Here is a 21082-nt window from a genome sequence, read left to right on the forward strand (position 1 = left end):
TTAAGTCATTTACAGCTCAGCTGACATTGCAGTCCTATATAACGGATTAGAAGACAATGAAATCATTTTGTGAGAGAAGCCTTGGGGACGCTAAGGGATTCACTGAATACAACAGCTGATAAAATGCAGCTTTAACTTTAGATTCTGGTAAAAATCCAGGCAGAGATGGAATGGAAGGCGCAATGACATTGTTATTACTAAGTTTCTGGGTCTGAGGCCAATTACAGCGAGATTACACACACAAAAAAGCTTGTAGTGCCTCAAACCCATACATGCATCTGTAACGGTTTGCGCATCTGTTGACTGGAATCATAAATCTTGAATAAAACAATTTTAATAATTAAGGCGTTGTACAACATTTTGTAATTCGAAGGTTGTCTACACTTTTTTTTTTTCGAATTAAACAAATTAAAGTCATTTTTTAAAGCATTTTCAAGGAGCATTTAGAAGCTGTTCCAGCACCTCATCACCAGAAAAAAAAAAAAAAAAAAATTTAAGATGTTCTTCAAGGTGTTGAGTCTTAATGCGGTACCATTTTTGTCAACTCAAAGGGGCTCAGAGCTGGTTAGATTTTGCACCAACGCTGTGTAAATGATATCAACTAAAAAAAAAAACGCTGCAACAATTTACGAGACATAATTGTGTAAGGGAATCATCTTTATTTACAGTCATAGTGTTAAGTGACTTACAGATGCAAAATGTTTTAAATCTGAATTGATGTTCATCAAAATCTAACATCGATCACAGATTTATTTTTTTTAACCGAAAAAACTTGACACACAGCGTTGAGCTTTTCTTCTCCCCCTTCCTCCACTTCCCACCTTCAGGGTAAAAATGTCTCTATGGCGGCTCTTGAAGGGTGAAAAGGAAAACAGACCAAAGTTTAAAAATCTGTTGGACCCATAGGTTTATTGTGCGAGTAATGTAAATGACAATTTCAAGCTCTTTAATTCCAAAAAAAGTCAACATTAAAATTCAAGTATTTTCAGAGAATTCCAGCGCCTGTGGGAGCCCTGAGTCTTTGCCCCCAAAAACTAACCAAAATAACAAGAAAGTGCTGTAACCACAGTCGCGTTACACAAAATAACCACAACTGACTGCGCATCTGAGCAAAACAGTGACACAATGATTAACACAAAATGTTTGGGTTTTCCAACGACTACATTTACACTGCTGTTTTTCTTTTTCTTTTTTAATGCTGGTCCGTTTTTCTCTGAACTACAGCAGACAAGTACCAACCTTTGTAGTCCTTTAGAGCCATACCATCTGATGACAAACATTCAGGATGCATTAAATATAGAATTATTTATTATTAAATAAATTCAGCTAAAAGTACTGGAGTCGTAAAATCTCTGGAAAACAGTCACCCACGGCAAACCTACTGGGGATTCGCCATTCTTGATCACGCTGGGTGGCAAGACTGGCATGGTACTGGAAAGCATTACTTGTGCGTCGTGTTAATGGACTTACTTAACTTCTTGGTCCTGACTTGTGTTTTCCAATGAATTAACATGTCAGAAGCCACAAATCAGCGTCACTGATGGCTCATGTGGGTATTGGAGGAGGAAGAGGAGGAGGAGGAGGAGGAGGAGGAGCCTGGCGGAGAGGGCCTGGTGGGCTCACGTTCTTTCTTAATGGTTTGTTCCCTGGACACATGAAACTGGAGCTTTAAACCTGACCTGTTGTTACTGAGGCCCCATTCGTACTCCCATCTCCCTGTAATACACACACACACACACACACACACACACACACACACACACACACACACACACACACACGCACATGTGCGCACACACACGCGCACACACACACAAGCCATTACATGCTGACACACTCACTGCTGCCATCTCTCCCTTGGACACTCATTTTCTCGCACGCACAGACACACACACACATATACACAAAAAATAGACACACTAACTACCCCATCCCCTGTGCGCTTTGGCAGACCAGTAACATTTACTCAGCTAAATGAATTAAGTAATCGCACAATCCCGCGGCCTCTGCATTACCAAGGAATTTCCATATTACAGCATCTGATACTCCCTGTTCACAGCTCTCCTCCGCCACTAATGCAAACCATTGGCCAGGCAGCCAGTAACTGGATAGCCGATGGGATTCTGCTGCAGCAAATGCAGTGCACTAAAGAGAGAGAAGTGGTGGAGGTGGTCATCCATGCTGTATGGGGTCCTGCTTTTTTATTTGAGCTCATTAGGACAGCAAATAACTCTTGGCTCCTTTTTCATCTTAGCAACAAGCCACCAGGGGTTATGGGTTGCAGAGATTTTGAAGAGCCATGATGTGTTGTTTGGCACGATAGAACCCAGAGCCTTGCTGCTCTAAAAATACTGTAAACCACACATCGCTACGGCCTTGCTGTTTAACAACAGCATCTAAGTTCTAATTCCAAAGATTTCAGTTGATCTGTCAGCACATGTTTGTGGGGATGACATAAGAATATTCTCAATCACCAGGAGCACAAAACAAACAGATCCTCCGGACACATTGCACCCAAACTACAGGTCAAATTCCATGGCATTGACATGCTAACATCCCTCCCTCAGACTACATCTGCAGTGGGTCCTCAAAATTGTTATCCGGTACAAATTGATTTGAATTGAGAATCCCAGGTCTTCCCCTGACACAGTAAACTGCTGCAATAGTGTGTGAATGCCAGTGTTAAAATCAAAAATGATGTTGCTGAACTTGAACATAAACTGCGATGAACACCTTACATTTAAGCTCTTGCCAAAAGTTCATAATTAATTTTACTGCCACCAGGTAATTCTACTTTATTTGGCAGTATATGGAGTCGGTGCTTTGGTCTCCGGGCCATAGGTGTCTACCCTCTGCAGAGGGAGGCTTTTTGGGTTAAGTTTTTGGGATACTGTAAGGTTCTGATGGGCCATGGAGGACGGCGGCGTCAGCTGTGACTGAGGCAAAGCAGCAGGTGTGGCAGGAAGTCATATAGAAGGTCTGTCGTTTGACACCAAAGCTCCTCTGGAATAGGACACTGTTGACCTCAGCTTAGGAATTTGGGGGTGAACGGAACACATTAAGGGAACACCTGAACCTGACTAATTCACCCCCTGCAACAGCAGAGGATGGAGGATAACAGGGAATCAACGTCAATCTCCCTTGAAATAAAGCACCGAAGAAGTCGAACAGCTCCACAGTTCATGAGAAAGTGTAGTCAAAGGTGCTGGAAAGGAGGACTCAGCTGACAGTTGAGCATCAGATTGAAGAGGAACAAAATGGATTCCATCCTGGCCATGGAACAACTCACAAGCTTTTCATTATTGCAAGGATCCCAGAAGGGGCCTTGGAGTATGCTCATCCAGTCTTCATGTGTTTTGTGGATTTGGACAGGATCTCGAAAAATGTGTGCCTCAGGAGATGTTGTGGTAGTTGGTGCAGGAGTACGGGGTGAGTGTGTGTGTGTGTGTGTGTGTGTGGGGGGGGGGCCTTCTCAGACAATCCAATCTCTGCACACTCAAAGTGAGAGTACTCAGCAGGAAGATGGACTTGTTCCTGGTGGAGGTCCGTCTCCACCAGGGCTTTGTCTTTTCAACTTTCCTGTTTGTGTTTTCATGGGCATTGAGGCTTGGATTTGGTTGTGTGGGGTTGCAGTTCGGTGGACTGGGAACTGCATTGCTACTTTTTTTTTTGCAGATGATGCAGTCCAGTTGACATCATCTGTCCACGACCTTCGATGGCTTCGCGGCCGAGTGTGAAGTGGCTGGGATAAGGATCAGCACCTCTACATCTGAGGCCATAGTTCAGGTGGATTGTCCACTTCAAGTGGTGTTGCAATTGTGACCTGACATCAGATAAAGATGGATGGGTAGATAAAACTAATGCATATATAAAACTGTACTGTAATTGTACTCCAACTAACCAAAATCCCCTCATGAAAGATTATTTATTGTCTAAGCGGCTCATAATACAGGGAAGCAACTGGTGGTTTTTGGTGTAGTCATTCATTTTCAAATATCCATTAAATGCATTTTAAATTTAATTTAATCACAGCCAATCAGGGTTCTGGATCAAACGTCGCAGTGCTCTAACGCAACCAATAGCTGAACATCCAGCGCCATCTTCCCATAACCCTGTCTGCCTGGCTCCAGCCCTATTTTGCAGGCTAATTTGCCAGTTGGTAGACCCAGTGAGATCCAGGGCCACACACAGCTGCCTCGACCTTCGGCAAAGCCACAGGCTTTGACATCGCGGTGGTTGCTAATACATTTGGAGGAGAGAAGAGATGGAAAGCTTGGGTCACAGCAAAAACTGCTGCTGCTGCTGCTGCTGCTGCTTAAAAGATGTTGTTGGCTTACAAAAGTATTTTCATGCACACAAAAAAAAATACTTTCCGGAATGCAGGAAAGTATGCTCAAATTCCTCTGTGACTCCTTATATGTTCTCAAACACTCAAGGGTTCTCAACCTGAACCACGATCCTGCATCCAGAGAACTGAAATTCACCAAACGCCTGAGGCACTGTGGGTTGTTTTTTGTCCTTCAGGAGAGTTTAAAAGGCTCCAGCCAACTCTGCTGTCAGGTGTGTTGAGGCACTGTACAGAGAGAGTGAGAAAGAGAGCAAATGTCATCATGCGCTTCCACTTAAAAAAGTAGAGCTCAAACTTTTTTTTGTTGGTCTTTTTAGCTCCCCATCGCTTCTGAGGCCAGATGTACAAACAAATAAACTCCTATCTATACAGGGAGAATGTCAGCAAATCAGGCCTGATAAACTGAGGTGGAAATGACAAATTGGGTGCAGGTCACAATTCTGTCTGGACGTTTCAGTCTCTCTGGAAGCTCGTACTGCAGATCAATGCAGTACTCGATGAAACTGCTACATCAATTAGTCTGCAGTATGCCAGATCAGGTTTAGCCGCTTTCTGGATTTAGAGGCTGAGCAGGTTATGTTTTCAGAGGAATTTGTCTATATTTGAGTGGGATTACGCTAAAAATACAAGGTCGAATTTCATCAAACTTGGCGAAGGGGTCAGCCAAGAAAGAACCAATTACATATTGGGTAAGGGCTGTTGAACGCGACGAAAAAAAAAAGTTTTTTTTTTTTTTTACAATGGGTTTGGCTGACTTTGTCATCTTAGCTGAGTTTGGCAAAGTATGTGATCCCACTGCTGACGGTAATAATGTGCTGTGACTGTGATTTGTCACTGCAGTGTTCTGCTGTATTCTGTCACAACTTCTCATGAATTTGTTGTATGGCTGTATGGTTGCTGTGTAGTTCATCAAAAGAGAATGTGTGTTAATCTTCCATTTACGTAGAAAACAACAACAACAAAAATCCAGGTTATAAAAAAACACGTCACATCATTTTCTAACAAATGTGACACACGTCCTGCGCGTACAATCACGGGCTATTTTCATCTATTGAAGTGAAGGAAGTAAATAATAGCGCTTTAGCACCGGCTGCACGCACACAAAATCATGCGCACACACACACACACACACACACACACACACACACACACACAAAGGTACTTGGATTATTTTGGCAAGCTGTGAGTTTATTATTTTGTTTTATGGGGCTGAAAGGAGGGGGAGGTTGTTTTGTGATGCTGTCTGTGATACGGCGGCTCTGTTTGTGAATTTGTGAGAAAGGAAGCACCAGTACGATCAATACATCCTCTACGTAGATTTCCAACAGAGTGTGACGTGCGTGTGGGGAAATGAGCTGGGCCGAGGATACTTTGCTTGTTATGGATTTGACATGAACTTGGCCCCCCGCCTCTCAGTGTGTGATGAATGTATTATTTAATCTTCCTGTCTTTGTTAACCTCCTTTTGGCCGAAGGCACAATGATTCTCTCTCTGTGAGTGGATGAAACAATATCTCCATTTTGGCCTTTGGATGGAGTATAATAATGGCCATAATAATAATAGAGCCTGTCTGTGCACAAGGACCCTTCCCACTACACACACACACACACACACACACACACACACACACACACACACACACACACACACACACACACATGGGAGTGGTGCTGTTTTTAGGCCTACGTGAGTAAACAACATAGATTACAGCTGATATGTGAGCTATCACTTAAGCCATTGATGTATTCAGGGTTGAAGGACGTGTGTGTGTGTTAATCTCCCTGTAATATAAGGAGTTTGTGTTCATGACAAAGAGGATACAGATTGCACACCAGAGACTTACACCAGCCTCTGTGGTTACTCCCAGTTAGCCCTCTGCTAACTTGAATGTTTATAGATTTTATTTATACTTTATAAATGTTATCGGACCAAATTCAAATTTCGTATTGTGATAATGTAACAAGTGATTTCCTGGGAGTTGGACGTATTTATCCATTGGTTCATGACCTAAACAGACGTAACGGCGTTGGCTACAGCTGAGCATATGATTTCAGCATGTCTGCAGATGTTTGTAATACATTTTACTGCCAGAAGATGGAGACAAAGGTGCCACATTTTAGCTTTAATATGGAAATTGCAGACATGATGAGAACTTACCAAAAAAAAAAAAAACTCATTTCCACTGCAAGTTCCATTTTAAAAAAAAAGAACTAAATAGACTGTGACTTTTTTTGTTTTTAAAGGCAGATTTGCACATGGCACTGATTTATTCATGGAATTGTTTGTCTTCTGAGTAATTTTATGTCTTTTAATTTCCTGTACATGTTTGCGAGTCCCAACCAAAATGAATGATCAGCTGATAAATATGTGTAGCATAAACTAACTTAATGGATGCTAACATTAAAATCTGAAACATTTTACATCAAATATACTACTTCTGAATTAATTTCTAAAGCCGTGGGCGTCTCACGTTGTCATATGTGCCAATGAATCTAGCCAGCAGTACAATAAGACCATATTAATTGTTTGATATAAAAAAAAAACGCTTATTTTGCTTCATCAAATATCTGTAATTCCCCCGAAAAATCATGCAATGTAAACCCCGTGCCTGTTTGCATCACTTAAGCTCAATGCTTCAAAACACAAATGTTAGACAGGACGCTCAATGTGCAGTGAAATGGAGCTTCACGGTGGTTCTGTTACGGCTGCTGTGACCTGAGGTCGGTGAGCCAGCTCAGGCCCTGGTGAAACGAGCCAAGAACCTTTCAGAACATATGACAAGGAAAAAGGCATTGGGAGACACCATGAGGTGAGGGACGTGTTTACAGCGTGACACTAAAAATACTGAACAGAATCGCGAGCTATTAATGAGAGCTGCCGTCTCTGAGGAGGCCGCTGACCTTCTGTGGTGGCCGATCAAACAAATATAGAGCGCTGGATTACGAGTGTTGCCAGTAGAGTCTTCACCAGCGGGCAGCCTGCTGTCCTCGCTCCCGTCCTCACCCTCCTCTACCTCATATATCACTCAATTCTGAGAACTGAAAACATGCTAATTCTAACAAAAATACCAAATCTTCACCACCAGCAGGCGGAGTGACACAAGCAGTTTTCACTTTGCCGTGCCAAACCACAAACAAGACTAAAATCTCAACCTTTGAAATTTAGAGCTCATAAATCTTTTTTAAAGGTCTATTTAAGGCTAGGGTTACGCTTTAAGCCTCAGAAGAGACACAGATTAGGGTTAAGGTTAGGGTAAGCTTTAAAAACAACGATTTAGGTGAAAATTGTAACAAAATTCAGGGTTGCAGCCTAACTGTAGAGGATCAAGCTCCTAAATCCGGAGCCTGGTCTCCGCAATCAGCTGGACATAACAGACCGCAAACCAAACTAGGGAGCTTAGAGCCTCTCAGATGTTTTATTGTTTTCCTTCCTTGGTCACAATCAACATCTTACTTTGCTCCAAAGTAAAGAACATTCGGTGGAGAAAATGAGGATTGTATTCTGGCCTGGATCTGTTCTACACATTTCTGGGAAGGCAGTAAATTTCAATACATGCATTTCTGGTTCTTTTTGCCCCAAATGATCCATTATATGACAGTGAATTAGGAGGTTGGAGTTGAGTGGTCTCCAATGGCTCTTCACATGCATACCTCAACAGCTCAGGCCCCCCTCCAGCACAGGATGCAAGAGACTTGGATGTACAGAGCAGCCTTCAGCCCCTGATGTCACAGATGACTCAATCTAGTGATTTTGGAACCCTTGAATATTGAAAAAGATGAGAAGAAAAGAACCTAAAAGTGTATAGTAAGAGGGATGTTCTGTTTATTTGATAAAAACTATGTCATGCATGTAAAGTTGTAAGACCAAGCTGGTACTTGAGGAAGAGGAAACATTTCCTACAACACTTTTTTGTTCCACTTTAACACACGGATATGTTTGGTTTGACCCTCTGCAGCGCCGGCCCTCTGCAGCCATGCATCCCATGGGAGGTTGAGATTAGCTAGAATGTGATGAGATGGTGACAAATATCCCACACTCCCCCGCCATCAAGAATCCACAACGCAACCACAACGGAGAAAGCGACAAAGCTCTGATTGGCCCGGAAAACAAAACAAAACAAAAAAAGGAGATGCAGTCAGGAAGCGTGGTATCCATTTCATGCCTCTGCCTGTTTGCCTGCCACCTGTTAGACATGATCATTACCATGGAGCAAGGGCGTAGGGGGCTAAGCCGGCCACATTTATATCAACAAGCTGGGATAAAACTGTCTAATTATCCCCCACGGGCCACGGTTTGGCCCCCGGCTCTCCTCGCTGAGCCGATCCCATTTGCCAGCCTGGATCGCAGCCAAAATGTGCAGGCTGGTATGTGAAAGCACATCCTAATGACAGCCCTCTTTCAATCCCAGGTCTTTGTAATTGCTTTGGGTGGCTTATACACATTACGTGGCACTAGTCCAACTCAATAGTTAGCAGGTCAGGAAGAGGTTTAATAATAAGCGCACACATTTATTGCTTGGGACTAAATTACCATCAAGTGTTCAGGTTCTCGATGATCACCTATCTTTGCTTTGATGTTTGGGTGCATAAAAATAACACATTTGAATGTAAACATTTGAAAGACTTTAGATTCTGAGTAGCCGTCAAATAAAATCACAGCACATTTGCGAGCAAAGTCAGGCGGAGTTGAGCTTTGATGATCAGCCGTGATTGAGAGCAAATGTAGACTAAATGTGAGCAATTTGCACCTGTGCAAAGCTGACCATTATCGTAACAGTTTTGATGGCTACAGGGGGAGAATGTGGTGGGTGGGAACGGGGAATCCAGATCCCCGTGGGAGGTAGCATTAAGGCCTTAATTAGGACGCAGGGGGAAAGATCCAAAGCGCTCGGAGATGACGAGCGACGCAGAAATGGGAAACTGAAGCTGATCGTCTTTCCTAGTTCAAGGCTAATTGCTGAAAAGGGATCTGACGTGGATGTGCAGGAAAACACAGACGGCATGTAATCGGATGACGTGAGGTCGCAGCAGTGAGCTGTTGGACTAATTCTGCTTGTCTTTGGTGGCGTGTAGGTCTGATGTTAGGATGTTACAGGTGCCATAAAGCCACATCTTTCATTTGTATCGTAATATTTCCAAAAAAAAACAAAGAAACCAGCTGGTCAGGACAACAAGTGTAATCACATTACAGGAGAGTGTTCATCTGTTCTGTATGATATAGTTGTTGTTTTTGTTTGTTTGTTGTTGTTTTGTTTTGAGGGAGTTTGCGTGTCACTCAGCCAAAGCAAGCACAGCGGCCTGTTTATTTCCAGGAATCTATTTGTCGCAGGGTCTCTGATAAAGTGGCAGCTGTGGCAGATATGATTACCACAACTGGCCTCAAACTGGAAGCTGGCCTGAAGTCCTGAATGCATCTGTAGTCTGGTTTACAAGAAGGTCAAATCACTTTATAGAAAGTTCACACAGTATTATATCTATATATCTATATCTATATCTATATATATATGTACTGCCAATATTTATGTAGGGTGGTGTGGTGGAAAAGAAATAATGATATTTTATAGAAGGGTTTAGTTTAGAAGTTAGGGAACATGAGCAATAAAGGAATAAATAGATAAATGAATGAGTAGGAGAAATTATCTGATGCTCAACCAAAACTTTCCGGTGGGCTTTTTTTTTTTTTTTAAGTTTGTGTCTTGTAGATAGATTCCGGACGCATCAAACTGGTTTAAACACAGTTTCAAAGAACAAGGTGACTGGAAAAAGATCTGATTCAGGACAAATGAAATTTGCCTGCAGTCTGAACAACTACAAAGAAAAAAACAGATTCTGGGGGCAAATTCTCCTTTCTAAAAGAAGTCATATGAATAACATATTGTTGCATCTCAGTATGTTTGACCTTGTTTGTCAAAGCTTGTTGTCTCATGGGAAATACCCTCAACAGCAGAGTGCGGGCATTTCATTCTTTTTAAAATACCCTCAACCACGCAGTATGAGGTTATTCATGTTTCCGCCGGTGACGAGTCTGCGGGCGGAGAGATGGATTCACTACAAAGTGAGGGAGTATCACGACAGGAGTGGAGAGTTCTGATTATGCTACATGATTTTAGGGTAGGCGGCACGGTGGAGCAGTGGTCAGCTCTGTCGCCTCACAGCAAGAAGGTTCCAGGTTTGAGTCCCGGCTCCAGCACGGGATCTTTCTGTGTGGAGTCTCCATGTTCTCCCTGTTCCTGTGTGGGTTCTCTCTGGTACTCCAGCTTCCTCCCACAGTCCAAATACATCAAGAGGGGACGAGGCTGATTGATACTCTAAATTGACCGTAGGTGTGACTGTGAGTGTGAATGGTTGTCTGTCTCTATGTGTTGGCCCTGTGATGGACTGGTGACCTGTCCAGGGTGAACCCCGCCTCTCACCTGAAGGCTGCTGGGATAGAGAGAGCCCCCCCACGACCCTGAACAGAATAAGAAAATGGATGGATGGATGGATTTTAGGACAGTAAAATCACTTGAAAATACACCTGATTGTTGATGAGCATATACCCTGAGGAACTGAAGTACATTCATGTATCTTTAGTCATAATCTAGCTTGTCACTGGGGCAGTACCCAGCTTTTGCACCCTCAATTGGGAACATACAGGTGTATGTACATTTGTGGCCTTCAAGAAGGTACATGTAAGCACCATTGGGTTCAATAATTAGTCCTAAGAGGTACATTAGTGTAGATTAGTAGAGCTGGACTCCATTATTAACGTGATAACTCCTTTAAATTCAAATAGCAGCAAAATGAGAGGCACGTTTACTGCATATGTGACGTAGTTCATATCAATGGCAACCAAAAGTGACAGAAGCAATAATATGAAACCAATAATAAAAAAATAACAGGAGCACAGTGAATAAACCAGAAAAGGCAAGTGAAAGTTGTTTGTTTAAAGGAGCAGCTATAACTAATATTGGTGAATTAAGCACTTGGGTTGCCTACTCACTAGGAAATATGTAGTAATTCCCTCTCAAGTTTTGATGTAATAGCCAGAGAAATGGACACTCAAGCCACAGCACTCTGACACTGGAGACTGGGGTTCAAATCCTGAGTCATCCTTGCGTGTATTTAGGTTCGAGGAAACAAATACTCTTTGGTTAAGTTGGGAAAATCAGGGTTTTGGTTTCCTGTCTCGTCACTGTGGACACTTATTTTAAAATATATATTTAACCAAGTCCACAATCCCTCTCTGATTTTAACTGAGTGCTGTGAACCATTACCACGGAAAAACATTAATCATGGATTATTTGTTGCACTGGGATTTTGTATTGCAAGAAAAAACTTAGTCGGGGGAGGTAAAGAATGCACGTACACTTAACGCTTTGCTTTCGCAATAGATTTACTCATTAACAACATCTCCTCGCTACAGAAACTCCACCAGGATAGCGCTGGCAGTCTTGATATTCTCAGAAAATGTTTTTGTGATTTGATTTTGTTTTCCAGAGAACTTTATATTTCAGCTGGCTAAAAGATTTGCTAACTAACACGTGTCAAAGTCAGCAGCATGGCTCAGTGGTCGAGCGGCCATCTAGCAACTGAAGGGTCCCTGGTTTGATCCTCACTTCCTCCAGTGACCATGTCAAAGTATCCTTGAGCAAGGTACCGAACCCCTAATTGCTCCTGACGGCCCTGCGACGGACCGGCGACCCCTCCAGGGTGAACCCCTCCTCTCGCCCAATATCAGCTGGCATAGGCTCCAGCCCCCCACGCCAGTAAGGTTTGTTAGCTCAGGGCCATAGAGCGCTGCAGGGATATGTACTGTATGTTTGTAGGCTAACGTGGAAGTCAGCATCACCCTGGATTCTTCTAGCGGTTTTGAAGCCTAAAAGCAAAATTTAGAAGCTAACGTTATGCTACGCAGGAGCCATGTGTGATTCAAACTTCTCCTAGACAAGCAAAACAACTTTTCCTGCTATCAGTGTAATGAGATATTTCCTGTTTAGCCATTTTTTAGCAACCGCCATTTTTTAAGTAAGATAAATATTTCAAAACCCATGAGTATTTCCTGTTTCATCCTGTGGCACAAAGTGTTAAAATATATCAAGTTAGTGTGAATCACTGACCTTATTTCAGACCTTTAACCAAATAAGTATTCAAAAATTGACTTTTAGATTAGGAACCTGAATATTCTACAATTCTAATTTATTACTGGATTTTAGGACTCATTCCTGCACCATTCTACTGCAGGCTTTTTATGACATAAATATAAGTATCCCCAATCAGGCAATAATTTCGCTGACATCATTTTCAAATATTACTTCTGGATAAAACTGTTCTCAGGCTAAGCTGAAGTGAATTGTGAAGCACACTGTTGTTAATATCATCAGAAACAATTCAGCTAACATTGTACAAACTTTATGGCGTTGTAAAGCAAACCTGCCCTAATAAAATACAGGCTTTTCCTCTTTCAAAGACTTTTGCAGACTTCAATTTCAGCCGAATTGTGACAAAGACAGTTTCTATACATTTATGTATTATATATATATTTTTTAACTGATCTTGCTGAGGAGGACAGGGTTGTATTATATCTCCAGCTCTTCCTTTGCTGTTTGTGACTGATTTGCTAATTCTGATCCAAAAGTCTAAATGCTGCCTTGTGCTTCCCAGTGGTGAAAAACAAAAGATTCCCTTTGAAGCAGCTGAAAGCGCACAGGGGTAAAAAACTCTATACAATTTCCACTTGAAATAGGAAGACGTGGCTCCGCTGGGAGACACTAAATTGAAACGAGGGCTGTGCCTGATGGACCACAGGATATGCCTGCAAAATTTAGACATATCAAAATGGCGAAAAAGTCTGTTAGTGCCCATTCATATAGGCTGAATGACTTGTAATGTTCTTAGGTCCTCAGAGGATACTTGCAAGGTTGGGGAAAGACTACAGGAAGAGCAGAATGGTTTTGACATAACTTTTTTCAGTGCGCTGCAGGTTTTCTCTCCTCCCTGCAGTTTAATGTTGTATTCCACCGGGTCCCGGAAGGAAGCAGCCCAGTAAATCCCTACTGTTTGACTTAAAAAGGAAATGGCATCTGAAGACAGGTGAAAAACTTAAAGATAAATACATCCAGGCCTCTTTTCTCCAGAGGGGCCATGCAGTATAATGGTGAAGGTTTAAATTTAGAGAGAGGAAGCTATCATGATTAAATAAGACTTGCTTACTTTTGAAACCTGATTCATTTTGATTAAAAAGCTGCTATAGGTTATAAACTGGTGGCTGTTTTTTAGATAATCCCACCAGGTGATGGACGTATTTGGGTTCTCAGCATTTAACAGTGTAAGTGGGAACATTTAAAGCCACACAGGAGTTGCTCTTGGGGGTCTGTGGGGTAGTAGGAAGCCTTCACTTAGTTGGGTATAATGAACTGAGCCGATGTGCAGCCTTCGAAGGCTTAAATTTTACCCTTTTTTTATTTGGAGGAAGGAGGTTGGGGGTTCAAAGGTAAACAATGAGAAGTGCTACAGCCGCTGTGGCTACTCCCAATACGCTTCAAAGACGTCTCCATATGTTTTCGAGATCTGAACTCACCTTTTAAAGATGGCCAAGTTTATTTCAGTCTTTCCAATGTACAGTGTACTGTATGTTGCTGCAGAAAATCGCGCTAAAAAGAAACGGAATTAAAAATGATGAGGAAATAGATAAATGCTTTTGGTCTGACAACCATGCATTTGAAAGTTATGCGCCATACTTCGAATAGATCCCAAGAGCTTTTCTTCGCACAGCTTCATGTTTTTGTGTTCCTCAGACCGTCATGTTGTAGGTTAGTAATCATTGTCGGGGCGTGTCTGTTAAGGGGGATAAAACATCCACCATCTGCTGCTGCTCCAAGTGCTTGTCATGGTGAGATGAATACTAGTGTCGAGATGGTATCCAAAACATCACTGAGTGGTTTATGGAGTCATTGACTTAGAAACCAACTGACAGAATAATAAATAGATAAAAGTCTGGGAAATGCAGACGCGCTCTATTTATCCAACAGGCCATTTCCATCAAGTTTCCATCAAACAGATGTTAGTAGACACGTCTGAATAATCGCATGTAATGGTCATTTTTTTTTAACTGCTAGCCTCTAAGCTAGCAGTAGCCTCTAAGCTAGCAGTAGTCTCTAAGCTAGCAGGAGGTTTTCATAATTTCTGTCTTTGTGGGCCAAACCTCAAATAAAGCAAACACATATTGTGTTGTTAAACATGCTTTTTATTTGTCTTATACTTGATTTTTTTTTCTCGCTTCAATCAAACTGACATTCAGCACAAAGTCACAATCCATCACCTGAATAATTATGAAAAAAATACTCAACTATTTAAGCTTCTATATACTGAATTTTTAATCTAAAAAAAGGGAAAAAGCATGAACACTGATTTACAGTAAAAATATTTAAAAATTCTTATCATATATTTATTACATATTATTGGCAAAATCAAACCTCACGACGGGCCACATGTGCCCCCCCGTGCCCCACTTTGGGCAGCACTGCTATAAGGTGATTGCAGATTTATTGATAGAATAGTTTGTCAACTTAACTTTAAGCCAAGTTAATTATTTTTTACTTAAAGGTAATCAGCAAAGCTCCTTGTGCCATGAATATTTATATATCTGCGTTAATCACTGCGGTTCATTTATTTTCTCCCTATGAAAATAAACATGCTGGAGTATTACCAGCTGGCTGATAGGAGAGGAAATTTAAAAAAAAGCTGCAGTGTAAACTCAAACAGTCAATTGCTTTGGTATGAGGAATTTCTACCCAAATAGAATCCAAAGCGAGCAACTTCAGTGCAGGACAGACAGACAGCAATGTATTTAGAGATCGTATGTCTTTAAGAGGAAGTTATATATCAAAGATTTTGTAGGGGTCAGTAGATCATGATTCAGAGGTCTCTGACAACAGGAGGGATCCTGAAATATAACAATAAGATTATGACAATATGTGTTTAACTTCCTACGGGGTAAAAGGAGACCTAACTGTCATAATCTCTGAGCAGGATATAAACCAAACATGCAGGAAAGAATAAAAAGCACCATGAAACTCAAGTGTTTCAATGTCCAAAAATGCCATGACCGTGGACCATCTGTTTTTCCTCCCTTTGCTTCGGGAAGCCAACGGAGAGGTCCACGGTGATGTGCAACCTCAATAAATATCGCAGATCCACAGAGACGCCCCCCAATTTGTCCACTGGTGATTCATCTGGGAACTAATAGAGGAAGACAATAACCAGTGAGTGGGATCATCTGAAAGACATCAGTAAACATGTACGTAAATCAAGCTGACCTGAAGCTAGGGTAGGAAAAGTCTCCTTCCACAGAATTATTTTGTGGCTGGATGAGTAGCGGGCAGACGGCAGGGCTATGTTAAGATTATTCCCAGATTCTTAAAGCTTTGCTCTGTATGAATTATGAGAGCATGTCCTTTCAGTGACCTTGCATGTAATTATGCATATATATTTTTAAAGCAAGCAAAGGATCAAAATATGAATTACAGTATTTTTTTTCCTGCCAATTTAGTGTAACACAGCCACCCCAATTCACCTGGGACCCACCGGGAAATATTTATGACTTGGAGAGTATCTGCTGATGTCTTTTTATATTGCTTTCAGTCAGGGAAGGCTACAAATGTGTTGTGTGTCATGTCTTTCCTGTCACAAAATTGTCACGCTAACTAAAAACAAACGGAATGAATTATTACACGAAGTCCATTGAGATGTTTCGGTTATTATTTTGGATGCCTGGACAAGAAAAAGCCATTTTGGCATCAAAAACTGTCGCGTTTAGCATAAAATCTTAAGGTTTATTGCCACTTGTCAAAATAACAGGGATTTGTAGAATTGTGAGGAACTGTAACAGTGTGAGATTTACTGTGCTGCTTTGTCTACTAGGGAAATAGGTTATGACAGCACATGCAGTTTAAAAAGGTAATGGCAATATTCTTCATAACTACTTTCAACTTTATTTCAATTAAAAACTAATAACGTCTTTAAAGGTCTTTTCTTTCACACTGATTGAATTAAAGGCGCAGTGATCATATTTCACCCTCCGCACCAATAGGTGGCAGCATATTAACATGTATTACTTCAACAGCATGAGCTGCCATTCAAAGCGCAAGCTTGTCCATCAGAAGAAACCCCCGTTTCAGGCCATGTTAGCTGTATGTTAGCAAGCTAGAAGCCTGATGAAAAAAATGGATTCACTGTGTTAGTCCAACTAACACTGGACTTTTAAAATACATGTAAACATGCTAGTACGACTGATATTGTACTGAGTTGGTTTTCTTGAATTAGGACTAACCCAGAGATGACGCCGTTTGGAATCAGATTACTCTGGCATGTAGCCTGTAAGCTTCAAGCAGTCCGTGATTGGCGAGGCCTTCTGCGTGGTTTCCATAACAACCTCAGTGAGGTGTAACCACCGAGTTAAACAGCGAGCTGTCACGGTGGAGGTATCATCATAGCAGATGAATCTACTGCAAAAAAAGAGAGGCATTTCTGGACAAAGACAAACACTATGCTGTCTCGGCAGAAGGAGCTGCCTTTTTTCTTTCATAGACTTTGAATTATAAATTCAGTATATGATGGAAATAAAGTGAACTGAGAGAAAGTCTGACTGCACCTTCTAGGGGGCCTACCACCACCTACCAGTCCCATACCGCTCTTAATAAATCAATTTTTTCCCCATTCATGTATTAAGATGACGTATTGAGGCCAGGGATGAAAAAAAGAGAAGTGGAGGATTTATTTTTCTATTATGCACTTTGAGGAAAAAGTAAAATGTTGAGAATAAGGTGAAGATCTAATAAGTTCAACAGTAAAAAAAAAAAAAAAAAAAAAACTAGCTATGAAACACCAACTCAGCAACTTTCCTCTGTAGTTCCAAAGACTGAGAGGTGGGAGCCCAGCTCGGCTACATGGCCCGGTTCAAAACTCACAGTAAACTTTTAGACACATTTCATGTCCTACTTGCTCTACTTGATAACTTTTAAAAAGAAGCAAAATACAACAAATGAGACATTTTCCTGTACTGCAATCTTCCTTCCGGTCATTATGCTCAGCTAAGAAGTGATGCTCAGATGTCTTAATAAATGAAAAGTAAAAAAAGAGAGATTGACTTGTCATAGCTTGCTTCCTTTTAAAAGTTAACAGGTAGCGCACAGTAGATTAAGTTTATCAAAAGGGGCTAATAGGCCACGTATTCAGGTGTCTCGAATCAAAGTGCTACAGCAGAACCACTCGGCCATTGCTAACTGTAGCAGACAAGAGCGCTGACTTGGTCATTGGATTATCCTACTGTCACTGAACACTTAAGTCGCAACATTTCGACTCATTTTCTTCAAGTGCGGAATGCAATTAAATCTTTCTCCTCCCATTTTTTTCCCCTCTTCCCTGCCCCCAGTACTCCTTTGTCATGTATACTTGGACATTAAATGGAGTAATTGGCTAATAGTGTTGCCTTTGGGGATCAAAGCCCCCTTACGAGGGAAAGCTAGCTTGTACAAGCAAAACTGCTCCTCTGAGGAGAGCCTGTGCCTGTAGCATACCAGCTAAGGCCAAGTCTGTTTGCTAACTCACAACTCAGTCGCCAGCTGAGCTCTTTCATGGGGAAAAATTACTTTAATGTTGTTTTTTTTTGCGCTGATATTTGAAAAAGTGAAATTATAAAATATCTTTGGATGATTTGACTTTTCAGTGCAGTAAATGATAAAAGGATATTTTTAGGTTTCAAGACAATATTGTTTGCATCTCGGCAATATTAACTTTTGATCCTGTTGGTGGTGAGACAGTGGGTGACGAGGAAGGGGCCAGGTTGGATTCGAACCCAGACTTCTGGGTGAAAGATTACTGATAAGGTTCCGACTGCCCCAGCTGGGCGCTCACCCTGTTACCTTCTGCTTTCACTCATAACCAGAAACCGTTCGTTGCGTATCAGGGCACATAACGCGGTTTTGCTTCCCATTATGGCCAAACAAATACTGCTTTGAATAATAATTGCCTGCTGAGGTCAAGCTGACGTGGACGCAATTCAATCTTGAGGTTTTTGGAGTTTTCAAACACAGACTCTGGGTCTTTTTGTTTGGGTGTGGTTAAAGAACCAACAGAAGCGTCCTTTATTAAATTAGAGAAAATCCTTGTAAAGGGTCATAAATAGGTACTAGATGACTACATAGATTACGCCACGGTCCGGGCAGAAAGTCTACATCCTCTCCGGTTAATCATCCATAGATGTTGAGGATGCATTGAATGAGCAGCTGGTCTCACACAAAGATCTCAAGAGTTAATTTTAAAGACCTGTATAAGGATTTTAAGGATAATATTTGCATATGTGTAGGGTTATTGATGTTTTTTAAATCCAATATTATGATTAATAGCAACCAGGGATAAATCCGCGTAATTTCAGACTGCAGTTACTCCTTCAGCGGCCGACATATTAACACTCAGCCATAAACACCCGTGCACATGAAAAACGTCAAACCCATATATCAACGTCCATCTAATCCATATGCAGTGACAATTTTATTGTGCTCATAAAATGTTCGCAACTGCTCTTAAGCACATTGTTTTTCAACAGGCGTTTTAAAAAGGCTTAAATTACACTCAAACAGCATCAGGATGAATGGATTGGCAGCATGAATGTGAGTAGATTTTTTTTCCCTTTCCAAGACAGGGAATTTTCCTCTGCGCAACCGTGCCAAGAGCAAGAGGGGAAAATCAACTCCATTCAACTATTTGTCAACTCCCTTTAGAAACATTTAATAGTAATAAAATTTATGGCTCCAGTTTCCAGAGGACACTGCCAGTGAAGTTCATCTCCACGAAAGTGGTTGTAAATGCTACCATTGTTTCAGATTTTGATTTATGTTTCAACCTTTAACTGAGCTTTTACAATATAAAGGCTTTAATATTATGTATGAATGCATGAATGTATCTCTCCATTTAATAATCTATCTGCTGTCCGCCTGTCTGTTCAGTCAATATATATACCACACTGTCCATAAGGAGTAGACGATGAGGAAGATACACTCTCCTGTCTGTAGGATGAGCAATGACAGTACCAGACAACTTTCAGGAATCCACTGAAGCAGCGTTTCCAAAATTGAGTTGCCATATGGCAGGAGCGCTTAAATGTTGCCTGGAGGCAGGTTACAGCATGAAGCCATATCTCATATCTGTCAGCTATATTAAACTGCTATTAAAACTTCGATACAACTTCAGAATTTGGGGTGAATGTAGGACGAAGAGAACATTTAAGATGATCAGTCATTATTCTGAAGAGGTTAAGTCACGTCATCCTCTGGGCTGTAAGCGATGTCCTCATTTTTCTAAGTTTCAACAACTTCGGAGTTCCTTTTGCCAGGATTCCATGACTGCATTATACAGAGATGTTATAAAACATGTTAGTCATAATATGGATCAAAGTTCAAAGTGTAAATCTTTTATTGGACAGTGTAGATTTGCCTATAATAAGGTCATTAAAACATGGCGTAGTGGATTGTGAATCCAACAGTATGAAGGGGAAAAGGGAATCATGGTCAGAATGAGTTATGGACCATGGAGGAGCAGTAAAAGCAGATGATGAATTAGTATGTATTTCATTTTTTTTTCTTCTCCCCTTTTCATCCTGACACAGGGAAGGAAATGCTTTTTGTTTTCTTAAGGATGTGCAATTTTCTTCTCTTCATCCCATTCGAATCCTCCTGCCGAATCTTCAAGCCATCACATCGAGGATTTAATGGCCTTTGGCGGTAGTTATGGCTCCCTGCAGAAGCTTCCTCATGATACCTAGTGGCGACTCTGTAGGGTCAGAGAGGAAAATCAATTCGCAGAAGAAGGAGAGGATATTCCCCAAACCTTGGCAAAACTTCCATCATTTAGTTTCATATGGAGCATCAATCAAGCCTTGAGCTCTCTTTGCTGTAATTACTGGGAAATGTCATGTGTTTTGTGCAGATTCTCAATCGAGTGCTGAGGGATCGGTGCTTATTTTGGAAAAGCAACGTGTGAGTCACTCAATAAGATGAATTCCTCGTTCACATTTTGACGAGAAAGAACTTTTTTTTTGCTTAATGTTATTGTGTTTATTCTCAGTCGAAGAGAGTTTAACTCTGAAAGACAATAAATCTCAACATGAGCTTGTTATTACAAAAGAAGACTAGGGCCACATGAAATTTTATTAGGGAAATAGAAAAATACACATTTATATTATAATTCAGAGATGAAATTCAGAATTTTGACATTTTTTACAGAATTCCTCCCTAAATTCTTGAGCTCTCGGGGTGCTGGAAGTGAAGGTCACCCAAACAGGGTTACATTATTCATTCTGTGACGTTTGGACGTTTCCCGTGTGCGTGATGTGTGTGTCAAGGTTTGTGGAGGGGGGGGGATGCTTGTGTGTAGAACAACAGGTAAGGAAATATAGTCATTGATATTTGCAACCACACCCCCCCCCAAAAAAAACAACAACAAAAAAAACAAACAACAACAACCCGAAAACCAACCCAGAATTAATCAAGAATAGTTCAGCAACTCTCAGGTCTGTACTTTTGATCTCAGACTATCAGGAGAATGTTTGCGCAGGGACACTGCTGCTGTTACCATGTCTGAGACATTTGTGCTGAAAAAAAAAGGAAAAATGCTCATCTTTCCCTGTGTATATTTTCTTTTCTGGATTCGATTTTGGATGACACCGTGATAGCAATGATCTTATCCACAGAAATACCAC

The 21082-nt window shown here is 41.2% G+C and overlaps 1 long non-coding RNA gene across 1 annotated transcript; it reads right to left on the bottom strand.

Moving 5' to 3' along the window:
- Positions 1–686: 686 nt before the first annotated feature.
- On the bottom strand, positions 687–14196 carry LOC147242825 (uncharacterized). The gene is made up of 4 exons (XR_015110684.1): positions 14067–14196; positions 13907–13979; positions 1471–1646; positions 687–851 (listed from the first exon to the last, which is right to left on the bottom strand). It is a non-coding gene; the product is annotated as an uncharacterized LOC147242825 (long non-coding RNA).
- Positions 14197–21082: the final 6886 nt, after the last annotated feature.

This window comes from Aulostomus chinensis, chromosome 20, assembly GCF_037954235.1.
Source record: "Aulostomus chinensis isolate RoL2024-O1b breed Wild chromosome 20, RoL_Achi_v1.0, whole genome shotgun sequence".
Classification (NCBI taxonomy): Eukaryota; Metazoa; Chordata; class Actinopteri; order Syngnathiformes; family Aulostomidae; genus Aulostomus; species Aulostomus chinensis.